The sequence below is a fragment of the Neofelis nebulosa genome, chromosome 2 (assembly GCF_028018385.1).
Source record: "Neofelis nebulosa isolate mNeoNeb1 chromosome 2, mNeoNeb1.pri, whole genome shotgun sequence".
In the NCBI taxonomy this organism is placed as follows: domain Eukaryota; kingdom Metazoa; phylum Chordata; class Mammalia; order Carnivora; family Felidae; genus Neofelis; species Neofelis nebulosa.
This window is the reverse complement of record NC_080783.1, coordinates 29,391,986-29,409,991: the sequence shown is the minus strand read 5'-3', so window position 1 is coordinate 29,409,991 and position 18,006 is coordinate 29,391,986. Positions and strand designations below refer to the sequence as shown.

Sequence of the window (18,006 nt, the reverse complement as noted above, 5' to 3'; positions counted from 1 at the left end):
AGTCTATGTCCCCACATCTTTGGCCCCCTTGTCCTTGACCAACCCTCGTCCTCCTCCTCTCAGTGGCATGCACAGGATCCCTTAGGACCTGTTTTAATCATGAGCATCCAAAGCACATGGCACAGTTTCTCCAGCTCCCCTTCTGTGCCGTTTCAACTCTGGGCCCCTCCCTGTGCTCTCCCCCTTTGCACCATCTACCTCCCTCCCTGGAATGTTCTCCTCCTCCTTGCTGCCTGGTGATCTCCTCTCAGCCTTGGAGAAGGGGCTCAGGTGTTACCCCCGCTTAGAACCATCCCCAACATCCCTGGGGAGAGTCGATCACCCTTTGTGCCCATGGCTATCCCTGACCATTCCCATGATGCCATTTACTACATCGTTTTGCAGTTCTCTCTCTGTAGCCGTATTATTCCTCACTCGGTGATCAGAGAGGCCATGTCTTACTGTGTGTTCTTCCATGTCTGTTCCTGTCTCCTAGCGTCGTGCTTGTCCACAGCAAGTTGAAATGATCATCGCTGGCTAAATGGGGAAAAATAGTGCACTGAGCCCGAGTCAGAATCAAAGAGTATCTTGAGTCCGTTAATAGCTTAGCAAACTCGGTGAAAATAAGTGAATGTTGTCTTTATTTGTGAAGTAAATGAACATTGTGGTTTTCTCCTTTCAAGTATGTCATCCAGACAAAATGGACTTCTTAGGGCACATTTTCAGTCACAATGTCCAGAGTCAAATGAAACTGAAGAAAATGGTGCCCCAGCATTCCCAGGATGTGATCCTACTTCTTCAAGGCTTAACTCACACATTACCTTCTCCCTGGGGCCTCTGTTGGCTTATCATTCCTATGTTTGTCTCTTTCTATTTAACTCTTCTAATGATGGTTGTTTGTACATAATTCTTTCCTAAATTCCCTACCCTGGACTCAGTCAGTATTTTGAATTGAAATATGTTGATCCATGGAAGCAAAAGCTGGGTCTCATGGCTCTTTGTACTGTCTTTTCTGTTAATCAACAAAGTACTTGAATCTCCAAGAACTCTTTCTCAAAGCCTTGTCAAAAAAAAAAAAAAAAAAAGAAAGAAAAGAAAAGAAAAAAGAAAAAAAAAGTCAGAAAGTAATTATTCAGGGGAAAGAAGGTTTACTGAAACCTATGCCTTTTGTTATTTTGAGCACGTGGGTCTTCTTTAGAAGTCATAGAAAGGTAAAGATTACTATCAAGAAGGAAAGAAAGAAAGAAAGAAAGAAAGAAAGAAAGAAAGAAAGAAAGAAAAAGAAAGAAAGTTACTTAGCAGTGTCCACATTTCAAGGATGTAACAGAATTTAAGGGCAAAATGTATATTTGCTAGGAAAGTGCAATCAGGGGCATCACTAGGTATGCAAAAGAAAGTACACAAGCTAGATGGTTTGTGACAGGAATGTTCACTTTTTATTGGTAGGCAGGGGTTCTTGAGAGCTAGGAGAGGAGAGTTGGAAAATGGGAATCTTGCTAGGGAGAGGGGACCCGGAAATATGGTGGCGGGCCAGCATGCAAGGCAGGAAAGTGCTGATAGGAAACTTCCCCTTGGGGGATGGATAAGGAACTATAAGAACACTATTCCCTTGTATTCAATTTTGAGTTGTTTGTTATTCCATGAGGTGCTGGTCCCTCTTCCTTATACCCAAGCATTCAAAAAAGTCTGTTGTGAACAATGGCTTTTTGTTGGCGGTGTGTTTTGGAAGAAATGAGGAGAAAGGTGGCTGCACATAGCATGGAAAGAGGAGAGGACTCACAGGACAAGGGAAAGTAAGCAAGGATCAAGAAGTCAGAAGAGGCAGGAAGTCTGGGCAGGAGCTAACTAGGGTAGCAATAGACTCCAGGAGAATACCACAGAGTCATGAGGAGTATGTTCTACATCTCCTGGGTCCTGAATTAGTGACTCAAACCGTTTCCTCTGGATGTTAAAGGAAAAGATGATTTTTCCCTTGGGCTACAAAAGAAATGCTTAACATAAGGGTGTGTGTGCTCTCTTGGAAGGATGCTTCTCCCCACTAGCAAGGCTATTCCACGGCCTCTGTAGGACCTGGGTGTCCCTATTATAGAGCCCTCATGTCCCATCTGTCACATTACAAATGGTACAATATTCTCTTGTAAGAATCTGAAACCGTCTTTGTGATTTTGCTTTCGATAATATATATTCTTGATGTAATTATTTGTTTTTATTCAGAGTTTAGTGTTTTAATTTGGACCCAATGAATTTTTAAGATCAGATCTTAGACATTTTCATGGACCTCTGCAAAGCTTCTGAACCCTCAGCCTCTGTACTCAACATAACTGATGGATAAAATGTTCATACGCAACAGTAAGCTCTTTCTTGCAGAGGTAAAGCCAATTTCCAAAGAGGTGTTATCAGCTTCTCTTGATAAATACAAACATTTAACTCACACCCACAAATGCTTAATTTAGACCCTGGTTTTTCAAGCAGAATTTCAGTGGGTTAATGAAAATAGCAGAGAAATAATTTTTAGTGTAGGTCTTTATCTATAAGCCTTTTGGTTATCAGTTAGGGTCGTGTTTCTAATTAAAAAACAAAACAAGACAATGCACAGAGTAATTAGTAAATTAAAACGTTCAAAGTAAATCTCAAGCCTGATAAGAACTCTAATTTTTGAAAGTGTTTTTATGTCAAGAGACAATTTAAAGTACAGGTTTTATAGATATTTTCCTTTTACATAGAATTCTCTTAGCTAATCAGATGTTGAGCGGCTTTTCCTTTAATTTTATCTGGCCGAGCTTCCCTCCATCTGTTTTCCCATAATGCTCTCATTCTCTCCTCCAGATGTTTGGCACAGCATCTCAACTCGATGCCTATTTCTTCTTGTTCTCCTTCACCTCACATGAACCTTCCAAGTCATAATTCTTTGGAAATAGACACAAGGAGCTTTATTTCAAATTACCATCTTTTACTTAAGGAGTCTCATCTCTAAGGTCAGTACAAGTCAAAAAAAATTCTTGTTGTAGAATTTCTTGGCTGTGTCTATTCTAGAAAGAGAGAAGGAAAGAAAGAAAGAAGGAAAGAAAGAAAGAAAGAAAGAAAGAAAGAAAGAAAGAAAGAAAGAAAGACCAGAAGCACAAGACTGTTAAGCAATATCCTCATGTCCACATAAGCCAGGCTCAGGAACAGGAATTAAACATCAAGAATTTAACTTTTGATTCTTTTTTAACATTTGATTTACTGAGAACTAAAGCTGTTCTATCAGTCACTTTACAGCTTCCACTTTGATCAATGCCTCTATTCAATAGGGGGTCAAATACCTGAAGGGAAATAAAAGAACTCTCTGGAACATATGGCAGGAAAGGATCATTTGTGTGTGCTTGCAGAGAAGACAAATGACTCACATTCCGCTCTCTCACTGTGTCAGTGTTCTGTGCTGCTCAGCCGATCCTAGACAACCGCGTGCTCTAGTTAATCTACTGTGTTTCAAAGCAAGCAAAATGGAAATAAAGGTGGAAATATCTGGAAAGTAAATCATGATTTTAAAAAAGATCTAGTGGCATGAAAAATTTTCTCTGACAAAGTGTACAGCCTGTTAGGAAAATTCCTTTCTGAGACCACCTGCTGATTTTCTATTTTATAACTAGAGAGAATACTGCCTTATGTCCAAAACTTAGATAGAACTAAAGCATTTGATGGGAAAGAAAAAAAAAATACCATAAACCTCATTAAGAACTTAGGTAGTTTTCATGGTGCAAACGAATCTACGAAATAGAAAAGTTCTTCCTGTCACTTGAAATAGAGTTTCGCCTTCCTCGTGTCTCATGTTTGCCCTTTATTCTTCCGCCCTTACTGCCAACATCTGGGTAAAGTCCGTATAGGCTTGTGCTGCGCCTGGGCGATGGCCTTGAGTACATGTCTCCCCGCTTTCAGGCTCTCAGGATCCCGTCCATCTATCTACTAGAACTCCTGCCGAGGAGAACTCTGCATTTGTTTAGAAGAAATAGCGCACAGGGAGGGGGGCGGGGAGGGGTTGCTGAAGACAAGCACCAAGGACCCACTCAAGGGTGTGGGTGCAACTTCCCTGAAACAGATGAATACGAGCAGCATCTTGCCTGTGTCACAAGGAAAAGGAGTAGAAAGTCAAAAAGCAGGGACTGGGAAATAGAAGGAATGGGCCCGGGGTCATAGATATCTCTCTTCTTGATGTGTCTTGTTTCATGACCCCCATTCACTTTTAGAAAGCCGCCAAGCTTATGAAATATTTGGAACTAGTGGCCTTGGGGAGAACCTATGGAGCTGGGCATCATGTCTACACAAATGTGCAGGGCACAGGAGCACGGAGCCATCGGGAAGTGAGAGGAAATGAGTGTGAGAAAGCATGGGAAACGTAGGAGGGCTTTGAACCGTCACAAGGGTGGCATCAGACTCCTGTCATCGCTCTCCTGACACAGGCAAACTGGCTGAGATTTAGGTCAGGCTGCGAATGATTCACATTACCTGTGGAGTTGACTTTGAACTTGTCGGCCTGACTTTCCAGCCCTGTGTGATCTTGCTTTCTTTGACTACATTCCAGCCTCTTTTCCTCTTTTGGGGTGGTCGAACTGAGCTGATCATTTTTCCATGAGTGTGAATATTACTGCTTGAGTGATCTGGGGAAAATGAGTTAGGATTTCAGAATTTGAGTCTATTTATCTGGAAATTATCTGCGCATAAACTCGTGGGGTTGTTGCAAGAATTAAAGGTGATAACGTGTGTGGAAAAGAATCTGTAACCCGCTTCTCATACGGTTAGACACCCAGTGAGTCTTGTCTCCCACCCACTCTGTCCCCACTGTCCCTTAGGAATTTTTGTTCTATTGCTCCTTTTATGTGACTTTCTCTCCCTGCCACGTTCAAAACGCTATCCTACTTTATCACATACGGCCTAGCATTGTAGTGATTAACGTCTCCCTCATTTCCTCATATGGATTGTAAACATACCAAGAACAGTCATCTTTATATCCCTTATCGCATCTAAAGAGTTTGCAAACAGGATACGCTCCATAAATATCTACTGAATACATTCTGTATTATTATTTACCAAAATGGTCCACATGATTTTCAATCACAAAATTTAAATTTATTCTGTTAAGAGCTCAAAAATAAGGCAGCAGAAGTTCCCTACTAAATATTTCTCACTCAATTTTCAAGGACCACGTTTTAAATACCGAGCCACATTCCCTCAAAGATGTCTATCACTGCCTAGGTCATAACCAGTACAGTGTTTTGACAGAAATCAAGTCCATAGTATGAAACTGAATAGACCTTATTTCAAGCTTCACACTAATGAAGGAAGGAACATAAAATCATTTGGAAAAGAGCTGCCGCACGTTGGGCATGCGCTAATTTAAAAAAATGGAATGTTTCTTTTCACCATCCCTAAGTTATTGGGATGGCAGGTGTTCCTGTTTTATGTTGTTGCTTATGTTTTCAATTGAGGAGTAAATTTTGCCTGTAGGCAGTTAATCATCTGGGCCTTTTGGAAAACTTAATTGAGAGGTCATTATTTGCCTTGCTTCCTTCTTCCTCCACATCTCCACAGCATATCAGCAACAGCAGTGACGCACTACTCTGCTGATAATTCTTATGGTATATTCAGAACCACAGATCATGGCTGTTAGACCTGCCAGATGTCCCTAGTCCCTTGCTGCAATTAAGTTCCAGCATAGCCCAATTTGAAAGAGATGGAGAAACCCCAGTTCTAATTAAGAATATTCATGAGTTTGCACCTCGGAAAGCCAGAAATCACATACTGTGCCAGAGTGGACCAGATCCTTTCCTTTGAGAAGAGGGTTTTAAATAAGTCACCAGGTAGGCACTTATGGGAAGTTCGGAAGTGAAACAGGAGGCATGAGATTGAATGAACTGGCTGAACTCTTGGCCAGACCAGTCTTAATAAGAATTTAAAAGGCTGTATCAGATCTCCTAACACTGGCCGTACATTATCATCTGAGAAGCTTATAAGAGAAAATCACCCGTGCCTGGGCCCACCCGCAAGGCTAGTCTAGATCAAGAAAAAGAAGCAGTATTGTTGTTGGCATTCTCATCTCCAAGCAGAAGTCGCCGCCGGACAGTTGCTATGGTAACCACGAGCTTGTTCTTCTAAGACGTTAAAAATGAGAACGCAAAGCGTGTTCAGCTGGACTGGAAACAGGTGCGATGTATATAGCACGTTTGAAGTGGAGTCAACCAATCGCATGAGGCGATGCAGAGGTTCTCGGCGCACCTGCGATCAGTTATCAGCAGTCCCTAATGGCATCTTCAGAAGCAAGACAAGGAGTGACCTTCAACGCGATGCTCTCCCGGAGTGGCAGAGATCACACTCTATGAACCGCTTGGTGTTCTGTCCGTTGTGATCCTGGAGTCGGAACCCTTGAAAAATACGTGGGATACATGACTGCAGCTTACGAGACCAGAGGTTCGGTTTCTGTCATTAACTAACTGTGAGACGGGCAAATCACCGGGCCTTTCTTGGTGACAATTTCCTTACCTAATAAAGGAAAGAGGTAGGTTTCAAGAGGTAGGTTCCGGGGTTAGAAGGGGCTTTACAGGCAATATGTTTCATCCTACAGTGGACATCTGTTGTTTAGGGGCCTCCAAACTCCATTTCCCCTTTATTCTGTAGCCGATTCTTGGCTTTCCTTTGGAAATCAGTCTTCCCTCGCTCTCGGACCTGGTACTGACTCTACCTGTGGCTCCATCTTACCCAGGCCCGACCAGTTTGAAACACTGTATTCCCCATTCACAAGGTGAGTGGTTTAAGGATGTGCCTGAAGTCAATTAAATCCAATGAAACTCAATTCTGGGACTTTTCCTGGGATTACGGTGAAGGAGAAACTCTTTTTTTTTTTTTTTTTTTTTTTTTTTTGCTGGGCTTTACGTGTTTAGGAAAAAAGCTGAAGATGTGAGGAGCAATTTTGTCATCACAGAGGGAGAACGTGCACGAGGATGAAGCCAGCACAATAAAAATTAGAGCTCATTAGAGCTAATAGATGGAGAGGTACAGTGTCCCGGTGACATAATTCAAAGCTCCTAGATGCAGCTATGCCTGAAGTTGGTGTACCTTTTTCAGTGACCGAAACCAATGAAGTTCCCCCTTTGAAAAAATGAAACCAGTTTGAATTGAATTTCTCTTACTTAGGTCCAAAAGAGTTCTGGGTATACAAACCCCTCGTTTTAGAGGCTTAGGGAGCCGACACCGGTGGTGGTGACCTATCCAGAGGTAGGACAGACCTAGAAAAAGTCAGAGGCAGGACTAGCACCAATTTCTGAGCTTCTCAATTCAAAGACTTTAAAAATACGTTGAAACCTGGAATTTTTTAAGGCATGATAAAGACAGCTTTGAAATTTACATTCAACTGACTCTTCTCTCTTTTCTAGTAACATCAGTCTTCTCATAATTCTTTTTTTTTTTTTAATTTTTTTTTCCAACGTTTTTTATTTATTTTTGGGACAGAGAGAGACAGAGCATGAACGGGGGAGGGGCAGAGAGAGAGGGAGACACAGAATCGGAAACAGGCTCCAGGCTCCGAGCCATCGGCCCAGAGCCTGATGCGGGGCTCGAACTCACGGACCGCGAGATCGTGACCTGGCTGAAGTCGGACGCTTAACCGACTGCGCCACCCAGGCGCCCCTCATAATTCTTGATAGATTTATCTTCTTGGGGCCTTTTGCTGTTTCTGGGTTCACTTAGTTTGTACCCAGTGTACCTACCTACCAAGTCAATGAGAAAGAAATGGAACAACAATTCACCACACAAATCAGTATTTTGATAGCACATAGGTCACATAAACAATAGGTTGTGTGTGTTTCCTCTTTTTCAAGTTTTCAATGCATCATGGCACCAAGACCTCACTTTCCTATCAGAGGCAGAAGAGACAGATACCTTAAAAAGGAAGAATGTGAAATTTGAGCTTCATATTTCGTTGAAAATGGAGCTCTACCAACTGTCTTTTTCATTCTGCAGCCAGTGAATTAAGACCAAATAATTCAATATTTTGCTAAATCTGTCAATCCAGCTTCAGGGCTTTGTTCTCCACAAACTGGGCACCCTCAAGACCCACTGCTCAAGACCCACTCTATTATAGCACCTATGTTGAATGTTTCCACGTCTGTCTCCCCCGTTGCAACTCGAACCCCTATATGTCAGGAACCTTGGTTTAAATGGACACGCAATCATTATGCACTCTATGGAGTAAAAGTTGGAACACATGGCTGTTTTGAATTTATTACTTAGAGCGTTGATTCACTGTGCTTCCTTTGACTATTTCCAAGGCCTGGTAGCAAGCTCGTTTGTCCATTATTAGTCTGTGTGAGAAGAGTTCCTCATATATTGAAACTAATTTCAGGTTTTGAAAGTTTCCACATGGACCATTTTTAATCAAGCAGAACCTTGTGGGATTTTAGACCCTGAAGTGTCATATCTAATTGTTATATTTTCATGTTCATGTCTTCAATAATCATCTAGAAGTGATATTATGGGCTGGCACTCAGAGGCTGTGTGAACCGTGAGAATCTACATTCCAAAATCTTCTCAGATCTTACTTGCTATCCTTCCCATTTGTCTCACATCATCTGGGGGATAGAAAGTGTGAACCTTGTTAGTTTTATATACCTTGAAGTATTGAAACCAACCACAGAGAGAGTAGAATAAGGAACATTACGGAATATCATGTTCTTATGTCTATATGTAAATTTGTAAAGTTCCACCCCATTCAGAATAGAGAGGCTGGGGACATTTTTTATTTTATTTTTATTTTTATTTTTTTAACGTTTATTTATTTTTGAGACAGAGAGAGACACAGCACGAACGGGGGAGGGGCAGAGAGAGAGGGAGACACAGAATCGGAAGCAGGCTCCAGGCTCTGAGCCATCAACCCAGAGCCCGACACGGGGCTCGAACTCGCGGACCGCGAGATCGTGACCTGAGCTGAAGTCGGATGCTCAACCGACTGAGCCACCCAGGCGCCCCTGGGGACATTTTTAATCTAGGGAAGGAATGATATTAAGTTTATCAGTGTGGGATGCCTGAGGGGCTCCTCGGTTGAGCATCCGACTTCGGCTCAGGTCCTGATCTCACAGTTTGTGGGTTCGAGCCCCACATGGGGCTTTGCACTGACAGCACAGAACTTCAGATCCTCTGTCTCCCTCTCTGCCCCTCACCCACTTGCGTGTACTCACTCTCAAAAATAAATACACATTAAAAGATTTTTTTCAGTGCATAACGCCTTGTCTTTTAAATTAGGGAAAATAGGGAAGAAAGCACAGCATCGTTCATTTGGAAAAAGAAGAGAGAGCATCCAAATGATTTTTATTGGAAATTTCAATGTTCTTTTTCCACTCAAAGTGAAATATTATGCAAATTTTAAAATATTAATGTAAAGGAAGGGAGAGTCCAGCTCTACGTAAAGTAGCTCACTAATTCCTCAAAACATCCCTAATAAAGTAAATATTATTGTCCACATTTTACAAATGAAAGACTGGCTTTAGCGAGGATAAGTAAACCGTCCACAGTCATCCAGACAGTAAGCAGCTGAACTGAATTGGAAGTCAAGTGAGCTCGATTCACAGTTTCTGTCTTGACAGCTCTGTTACATGGCTTTGCAAAACGTGGTTTCAACAACTTGGTAGTTTCTCTATTATGTGTCAGCTGCCACGCTATATGTTTTACACTCATTATCTCCGTTAATGCTCACAATGATTCTGCGACTGGGATATTATTATCTGCACCTTAGCGATCAGGAAACTAGCTTAGCTAACTTGCCCAAGGTCATGGAACTTATATGGTAGAGTCGTGCTGTAGACACCCTTCATTCCTTCAGCTCACACTTATTAAACAAGGCTTCTGTGCTGGGCATCACAGGACCAGAGCTGGGCCGGGGCGAGAAGGAAACGGAATTTCTTTTCTCCGCCACTTTAAATATTAGCAGACTATTTTGAAGTGAAGGTGGTGATTCGTGCAAAAACTAAAGAACAGACGTTATCACAGCATTGGTGTGTCTGAGATTGGACTTCAGATTCTCGAAGGAGTTCATACACTCCAGCGCCTCCCTGGAGCCCTCTGAGAATTACTGAACTCAGTTTAATCCACTTGCTTTGGAATCTAGGAAGGGCCCCTGCTTTTACTCCGGGGCTTTACAAAAATCACTGGCTTCCGAGGGGAGGGAGTGGAGGGATGGGCAAAATGGGTTGAAGGGGGGCGGGAGGTATAGGCTTCTACTTACGAAATGAGTAATTCACGAGGACGAAAGGTACAGCATAGGGAATAGAGTCAATGGTACTACAATGGTGTTGTATGGTGACAGACGGTAGCTACCCTTGTAGGGAACACAGCGTAAAGTATAAACTTGTGGAATCACTATGTCACATACCTGAAATTAATGGGACATTGTGTGTCAACTATACTTCAATTAAAAAAATGCCTGCCCTCCTTCCCAGTCTCCTTCAGCCCCACACCCACTGAGTCTCTCCTACAGGGAAGAGACTTGACCTGCTGGTGCCCAGACACCCACCTACCCCCTCTCTCACTGTTTGTCACCTTTATTCCACTGCCCGACACCTCCAATGAGGACTTTGTCCCATCTGCTTCCACGTCCACATGCCCTCTTCTTCCTTAAGCACCTGCAGTCTACCATCATCCTCACCCCAGACTCTGTTAAGTTCAAAGCCACCAATGACCCCTACTTACTAGGCTGATTGTCTTTTCACAGTCACCCCCACCGACTTCTGATGACGGAATCAAGTCCGGATCCCTTAGATCAGACTTCCTTTGTCCTCTTGCAATCTGGCTCGCACCAAAATTCTGTTTGCCTCCCTTGGGACTCTCTGATGCAAACGGCTCTGCTTCAGCAAAACTCGTCTACCCCACGTTTCCTGAAGGCATTCTGCACATTTTTTGCTAGGCAAACATAGCAATTTTCTTATTAGACAGATGAGGTGTGGCTTAGAATACCAGTGAAATAAAGACCGAGCGTGCAGAGAAAAATGAAGCTTCTATTAAGCTCTCTAGAATTTTTCTACTAGGAAATCTAGAAGGAAGCTATGTTCATTTCGGCACTTATGGCTGAGCTGCACGTTAGAGTTCAGGTGTGCATGTGTTTCAATTCTGAGTTAGAGGGTGCACTTGTCAGTGCTCAGTACAAGCGTCCCTCACCCACCCGCGCAAAGAGTCTGCAATTTGTCACTTCCCCTTTACAAAAACCTACATTAGTACAGTTAAGGCTGTTTTCGTAAAAGCAAAAATCCTTTTGGCTTTCTTTCAACCACGTGGCCTAACAGGAACTTTCAGGAAGCAGAGGATACTTTTCAGCTTACACCATTTTGGCGGATGAAAGTTTTCACGGGGGTGTTCTGCTTTCGGATAGCAGCGGGGAATCCCGGGTTTGAATTCCCTGAATGCCACTAATTAGGTGTAGGACTCTGGGAAAGTTTTCTAAGATACTGAGGCTCAATCAGCTCAGATACAAAATGGAGGGCATTACAGTCCCTGCTTGACAGGGACTCCATTCGTTTGGAGAGTGAAAAGAGAGGATGCAGGTAAAATGCTTAGCGTAGAGAAGGTGTTTAGTAAGTGCTGGCTTTTCTGGTTGCTGCTGCTTGTGTGCGTGCCTCGCCATCACACCAAATGTATTAGGTTCCTAGGGCTGCCGTAACAAATTACCATGAACTTGGTGGCTTCAGACAACAGAAATGTATTATCTCACAGATCTGGAGACCAGAAGTCTGAAGTCAACTGTTAAGCAGGGCTGCATTCCCACTGGCGGCTCTAGGGGAGACTCTATCCCATGCCTCTTCCAGCTTCTGATGCCTGCTGGATTTTCTGGGTGTTCATTGGCTTGCGGCCACATCACTTGAATCTCTGCCCCTGTCTTCAGAGTGTCTTCTCTTCTGTCTGGGTGAGTCCGCTCTCTGTCTCTTTCTTATAAGGACACTTTTGATGGCATTCAGGGTCCAGCCAGAGGATCCAGGATAATCTGCTCGTTACTAGATCCTTACTTTAACCACATCTGCAAAGGCCCTGTTTCAAACTAAGGTGATATTCACATGTTCTAAGGGGCAGGATTCGAACATATCTTTGGGAGCCCATCATCAGCCTATCGCACCAAATTAGAGGCTTTTTGGAAGAAGCGACACATTTTCCTCCTCTTTGTACCTCCTACAACATCTAGAACTGTGAATAGAGGATGATGGGTTCATGGGTGTCCACAAGGTATTAGCAAGTAAACCAACGTGTAGATTTTTCAATTACCAAAGAAGGGCATGCTTGGGCCAATGATGAGTGTGTGCCTAAGGTCTGATTTAAAAAAAAAAAAAAATCAAAACCCAGAAGCCTAATGCTAAATATTTTATAACTAGTCAGTGGTTTGGTATGAGTATTAATTAAATTATTAGGCAACGTTAACGTCCCAAAGAACAAATTGTTAGTGCGTACTAAGCTATGACCTATGCGGTCCAGCCCTATCCCAAGTTGTTTCACGGTCGAAGAAGCATAGCCCACAAAAGGATTCCAGTGTCCACCCACGCTTCTCTCAGACATGCAAAGGTGCATGCACAGGTGTATAACAGCTCCTTTAAAATCCCCTACTCTCTCCCCGTGTCTAGTCTACTCTGAAACTTTGTGAAACAGTCGAGTGTCTCATCCTCTTGATCCCAAAGAACACTACCACTCATGGTGTCCTGCTGGGTTGCCCCTTTCCACGGTAAACATACCCCCATCCTCTGCTTAGCTTACGTCTCTCGCCCAGGGAGGCTGGGGGGCATGGACACTCTATAAGGGTATAGGTGGAGGGGGGCACCTTGGAGGGTTTAGGATTGATGGCCACTGTCTGGCTGAGCCAGCTGGCTTTTGCTCCATGCCTCCTTACAGTGTTCACTAATCACAGAAATGTATTAGCTCTCCCCTGGTGATATATACAATATCTAGAAATCAGATGTTTGGCAAATAGCCCACTCGGGTCCAGTCAAAATAAGATGAATAATTCCTCAACTAGTGTGAGATTAAAAAAGACAGAGTCTGTTTGTGTGTGCAAACCCATTTGCTTTCTTAGAACCTTAGAAATCACAAAACATGCACCACAGTAGGCCCTGCACTTTTTATTGCCAAGTGGAAGATTCAAAATAAAGGCCGACCACTGAATGGATTGCTCAGTCGAAGGAGAGCCATGGCACATTAAATTCAATAAACCACTCAAGCTTCTGATCGAATATATTATGGGAACACTATAGGCTACAGTGGAAAAGATTAGTCCAGGAAGAAACAATATACTACCGCATTGGCTTTCTTGCAGGCAGTCTCAGCTTCAGGCACAAGACGATGCTACCTGATAGTTGCCATGGTAACCGCCCAAGTGTTCGGCTGGAGCGTTTTCAGATGGAAAAATAGAACATCATACATGAGTCTGCTGTTTAAAGAGAAAAAGGATGGGCAGCGGCTTGAAAAACGGGAGTCTGCCAGGGTACATTCTGCAATGTCAGGCTACTGAGTCTCCTGGTTTTTGTGAAGCTAGTTAGGGTTGCCATGCACACCTGCTAGCGGGGGTCCAAGACTGGTGGTGTCCTGGGTCGCTGCAGTAGGGACAAGGCAGGGTAAGAGCTGTATCTGTAATGCCGTGGACGCCGGAGGGGACTCCGTCTGGTGGAGACGTGGGCTTGCCATCTTCCCCAAACTAGCTCTCTAACGTCTTGCTGAATCCGCCAGGTCCTATATTCACGGTGGATTCTATATCCACTTCACTTAAGGCACTCTGCCCGGGCTCTGCCTTTACGCCCCACACACCAGTTCTTTGCAATTGAAAGATCGAGAAATGCATTCAGTGTTCATTCAAATGGCCCTTTCGGTCTATCTGAACGCCGCCCTGCAAAATGAGGTTCATGCCTCACCTCTGTCTGCAGCTGCTTCCCGCCCCGCGAGCAGTACTCCCTCCCTCGTGCCCTTGCACTTTACCACCTGCGCCCCTCATTTGCAGTGTAGCCGTTTTGTTTCCTAGGAGCTGACTGCTTCCCGAGCAGAACTCCCGGATGGGCCAGCTAACCTTTTGTTGGACCTACATAATGTTTGAAAAGTAAACCAACGGTGTGATTTCACATCCCGTCCCAGATAGATGCTGCCAGCTCCAAGCCCATGTTTTTGCTCTGGCAGCAATTGACTAGAGCTGAGAAGTGACTGCCCTCTTTAAGATCAAGCTCCCTCGTGGCACCTGGGTGGCTCACCCAGTTAAGTGCGACTTTGGCTCAGGTCATGATCTCAAGGCTCCTGAGTTCGAGCCCCATGTGGGGCTCTGTGCTGACAGCTCAGAGCGTGGAGCCTGTTTCGGATTCTGTCTCCCTCTCTCACTCTGCCCCTCCCCCGCTCATGTTCTGTACCCGCCCCCCTCCCCCCCCTTCTCAGGAATAAACATTAAAAAAATTAAAAAGAAAAAACAAGATCATGCTCCCTCACCCTTGGTGGTGGCTGTGTTACCACAATACTGACCTGCCCGGCTCCTGTAACATCTGCAAGAACTGAAGGAACTCCTGTTCCCGAGGACGGGGACAGCACACCCTGTTCCTCCCTCTAAGTTCCTCATGTGTTTTTTTTTTTTTTTTTTTTCCCCAGAGCCCAGTGCCTTCACTTGGTAGGTACACAATATTGATTCTAGGGGACCATTCTTATAGTCTCCCACCCATCATCCATCATCCATTCAATCAATCAGTCATTCCATCAATGTTTCCTGGGGCCATTTCCCAACCAGGCACTATGGAGAATGAGAACAGCCAAGAAGACAGTCTCCATCCCTGACCTCATGGTGCTTATGTAATCTAGAGGATTTTTTTTTTACCCAAAGGACTAAAGCAGCTGCTAAATGGACTTTATGAACAATCTCAGAGAGAGAAGATTGTGCCAGAGACAAGTCCAAAGAGAAGGAGGAAGGGGAGGAGGGAGGGATGTAAATGGCCAAAACACGGATGGAACCGGTTGACCTTCTTAACAGGTTGACCATCTTGACACGCAAAGAAATAACATTCAAACAATAATGGCAACTCTTTATCAATACTCAATTTGGCAACGATGATTTCAAAAGAATCATAATGCCCGTTGTGGAGAATGTATGACATAATGAGCACACTGGTTTCTCTTCAGGGGACAGCAACCTGGCATAGTCTTAAGAGGGCAACTTGGCAATAAATGTGAAATATCTAGAAATATTTTGTGATTTCAGGATACAATTTCTAAGACGTAGTCTCAGGAAATAATTAAGGGCGGGCACAAAAATTTAGCAAAAATTTTTGTGGGAGACTTGTTACTAATAACACCATCCAACTAAATGGTAATGAGGAAAGCAACTAACGTGTTAAGCACTTCCTATGCGCACCCCCTCCCGTAAGATACCAAACAACCCCTGTGAGAAGCGTGACTGCTCCTTGAGGAAAAAGTTTGGAGAAGTTAGTAGTTTGTCCGTCCTGACACAGGTCTAAGGAAACACCACTGGAAGGGGGCCGAGCCCATCCAGTTATCACACCATGTTTCCATCGCTTCTATTAGTGAAAGAAAAAAAATAGTTGAAGTCTCACATTAGGGAACCAGTTTAATAAATTATGGAGGAGCCATGCCATGGAATGCTAGTCAGCTATAAAAATAACATAGATGAAGATACATCCGCTTGGAAAGATGTTTGAAATATGCTACTAAGCTAATTATCGGACAGTGTTTATAGTGTGGTCTCATGTGTATAAAAGAATCAATTTCTAAGCACATGTGAGCATAGAAACATCCAGAGGCATTGCTACCCAGGTTCAATAAGCGACTGTCTCTGGGTGATAAGATGATTGTTTCATTTTTTCCCATCCATTCTTTTTTTTTATTATCTATTAAAAAATCAATCTGTATTATTTATGTAAAAGTCCTTATATTTGCTTAAAAAAATATTGGTGCATATTGACTTGGTATGAGCCTTCCAAGTCATTACATGACATTCTGACTCTTGCTCTCCCTGAATGAACATTGCTTCCCCTCGGGTGTTATAAAAGTCATCCTACGCTGAGAACAGACAGGCATGGGTTTCAGGCTGGGCTCGGCTACTGATGCGCCCAGGATGTGTCCTGAGGGCAATCACCGGCTCCCCTGGCCTCAGCTGGATGATGGCCAGGCAAGCTGAGCTCTGAGCCTCCTCCAGCCCTAACACGCATGTGCGTATGTGTATTCAGTTTCTCCTTTAGAGATAGCCTGCAACCATTTCTAGTTCACAGGAGAAAGAGTTGAGAATGTGAAATCATTTTGGTCTCTAAAAAAGCGTGGATAAACACCTGCCTAACCCATTTTAAGAAATCATAACATGACATTTATAAACTACTTTGCACAGTGTTTATGAATTCCCTCTCTAGAGGCTCTGCATTTGACTCTAGTTATTCTAATTATTTACAAGCCTGCATTTGAGTAGAGAATTTGCAACTGTGGGAAAGGGAAATGCTTCCTCCTGAGATTACTGGGGACCTGTTGTGTTGCTGGTACGAAATGTGTTAAGACCCCTTTCTCTGATGCAGAAAACGACCCCGCAAAATAAAGTGTGACTTCATTTCAGCCCCAACTTTTTCCCCAGCTGTATCATGGCCAATAGTTCCTTAAGGCAGTCGAGCTGGGCTAGCATGCCATGTCAAAGTTGCAACTTTACCCTCTCACAGCAGCTCAGAACAGCAGGACCCGTTATGAGGAGGGTGCTTTTTCTCTGGAAATGAAGAAGTTGAGTGGTGTTTGATATCCTTGTTTCCTGCAAAGGAAGTCTAAGGCTGCTGAGCTTAGATGGGTGTTTAAGTCTGACTCTGAAGTCAGACAAATCAAAATTCACATCTTTACTCTGCCTCCTGTTACCATGGAATTTGGGGGTAAATTACTTAACTTGGTCCCAGAAATCTCATCTGTGAAGTGTGGAAACCTAACAGTCACTTCATCAAGATATTTGTGAAGATGAAATAAAATCAGTCTGTCAGGAATCTAGTGGGTGCCTCAGCCATCATAGGTACTCGACAAATAGCAGCCATTCACCTTACTGTGAATAAAAGAAGGTGTTTATGCCCTTTTATGAGGCATGTCCCATATGTAGTCTCATAGCGTGTGAAACAGATAATGGAAGATGAGCTGAGGGGAACAGATCAGAAAACAAATATTGTTACAGTGAACATTGCACACCTTCCCCTGTAGTTTGCAGTTGGAGAATGGCGGGCAGAATAAATTATGGTGTCTGCAGATGTGTTTAGAAGATACCTTGAAAAAGGTGAAAGATGTTACACTGCACATTTTATGGATTCTTCTCATCAGTGTTTCAATGTCTGTCGGTGTGTTTTAGGATGATTCTTTTATTTCAGCTGCAAACCCCTATTTGGAAAAATCTTATCAGTTGAATTGGCCCTTAGTCAGTTGAATTTGACCTGTCTGGTTTCTTACTGAGTCGTTTAAGTATTTCTCTCCACTACTAGACTGCATTACCCAAGTCGTTCATGTAGTGATTCACTCTGAACTTCATTATGCCCCAGACCCTGTGCTAAACACTCAGTACAGATGCATTCCCGGCCCTCAAGGAGCGGACAGTCAAATGTAGGGAGAAAAATAAGTGTTAGCTTCGTTTACAAATTTCTCCTCTCCTCCAGACCTTTTAAGGGGGGGCAACTGCTGAGTTCTCCTTTGTAAAACAGGCTCCAAGTGGAATGAAACATGAGAGGTGCAAAGGTGGAGGATGTCCCTGGTCTAGTGAGGGCCTCAAGTGGGAGAAGTCAATCCAGGAAGGCAGATGCAGAAAAGACTTCATAGCAAGAAAAACTGTTGCAAAGCGTTGAAGACATGTCATACTTCTATTTGTATTTCTATTCCAGGTTCTCTCCTCCCTGTCCCGACACCTATCATAGTGTCTTAGACGTGTTCTCCACTGGACCGAATCGAGTTCTTCCAGGTCCACAGAGGAATCTGTTCTCTCAGTGGTGTTGACTTCTCTCTGGGAGTCCCCCTGAGATAAGACCCAGGGCTGTGGCCCGAAGA

The 18,006-nt window shown here is 43.5% G+C and overlaps 1 long non-coding RNA gene across 2 annotated transcripts; it reads right to left on the bottom strand.

Annotated features, from left to right (window-relative positions):
- Nucleotides 1–223: 223 nt before the first annotated feature.
- Nucleotides 224–13,331, bottom strand: LOC131492847 (uncharacterized). 2 transcript variants are annotated; one of them, XR_009252312.1, is made up of 3 exons: nucleotides 13,270–13,331; nucleotides 4,462–4,613; nucleotides 224–1,039 (listed from the first exon to the last, which is right to left on the bottom strand). It is a non-coding gene; the product is annotated as an uncharacterized LOC131492847 (long non-coding RNA). The 2 variants fall into 2 exon arrangements; XR_009252313.1 differs by lacking the exon at nucleotides 13,270–13,331 and adding an exon at nucleotides 5,732–6,507.
- Between the last annotated feature and the right edge of the window lie 4,675 nt (nucleotides 13,332–18,006).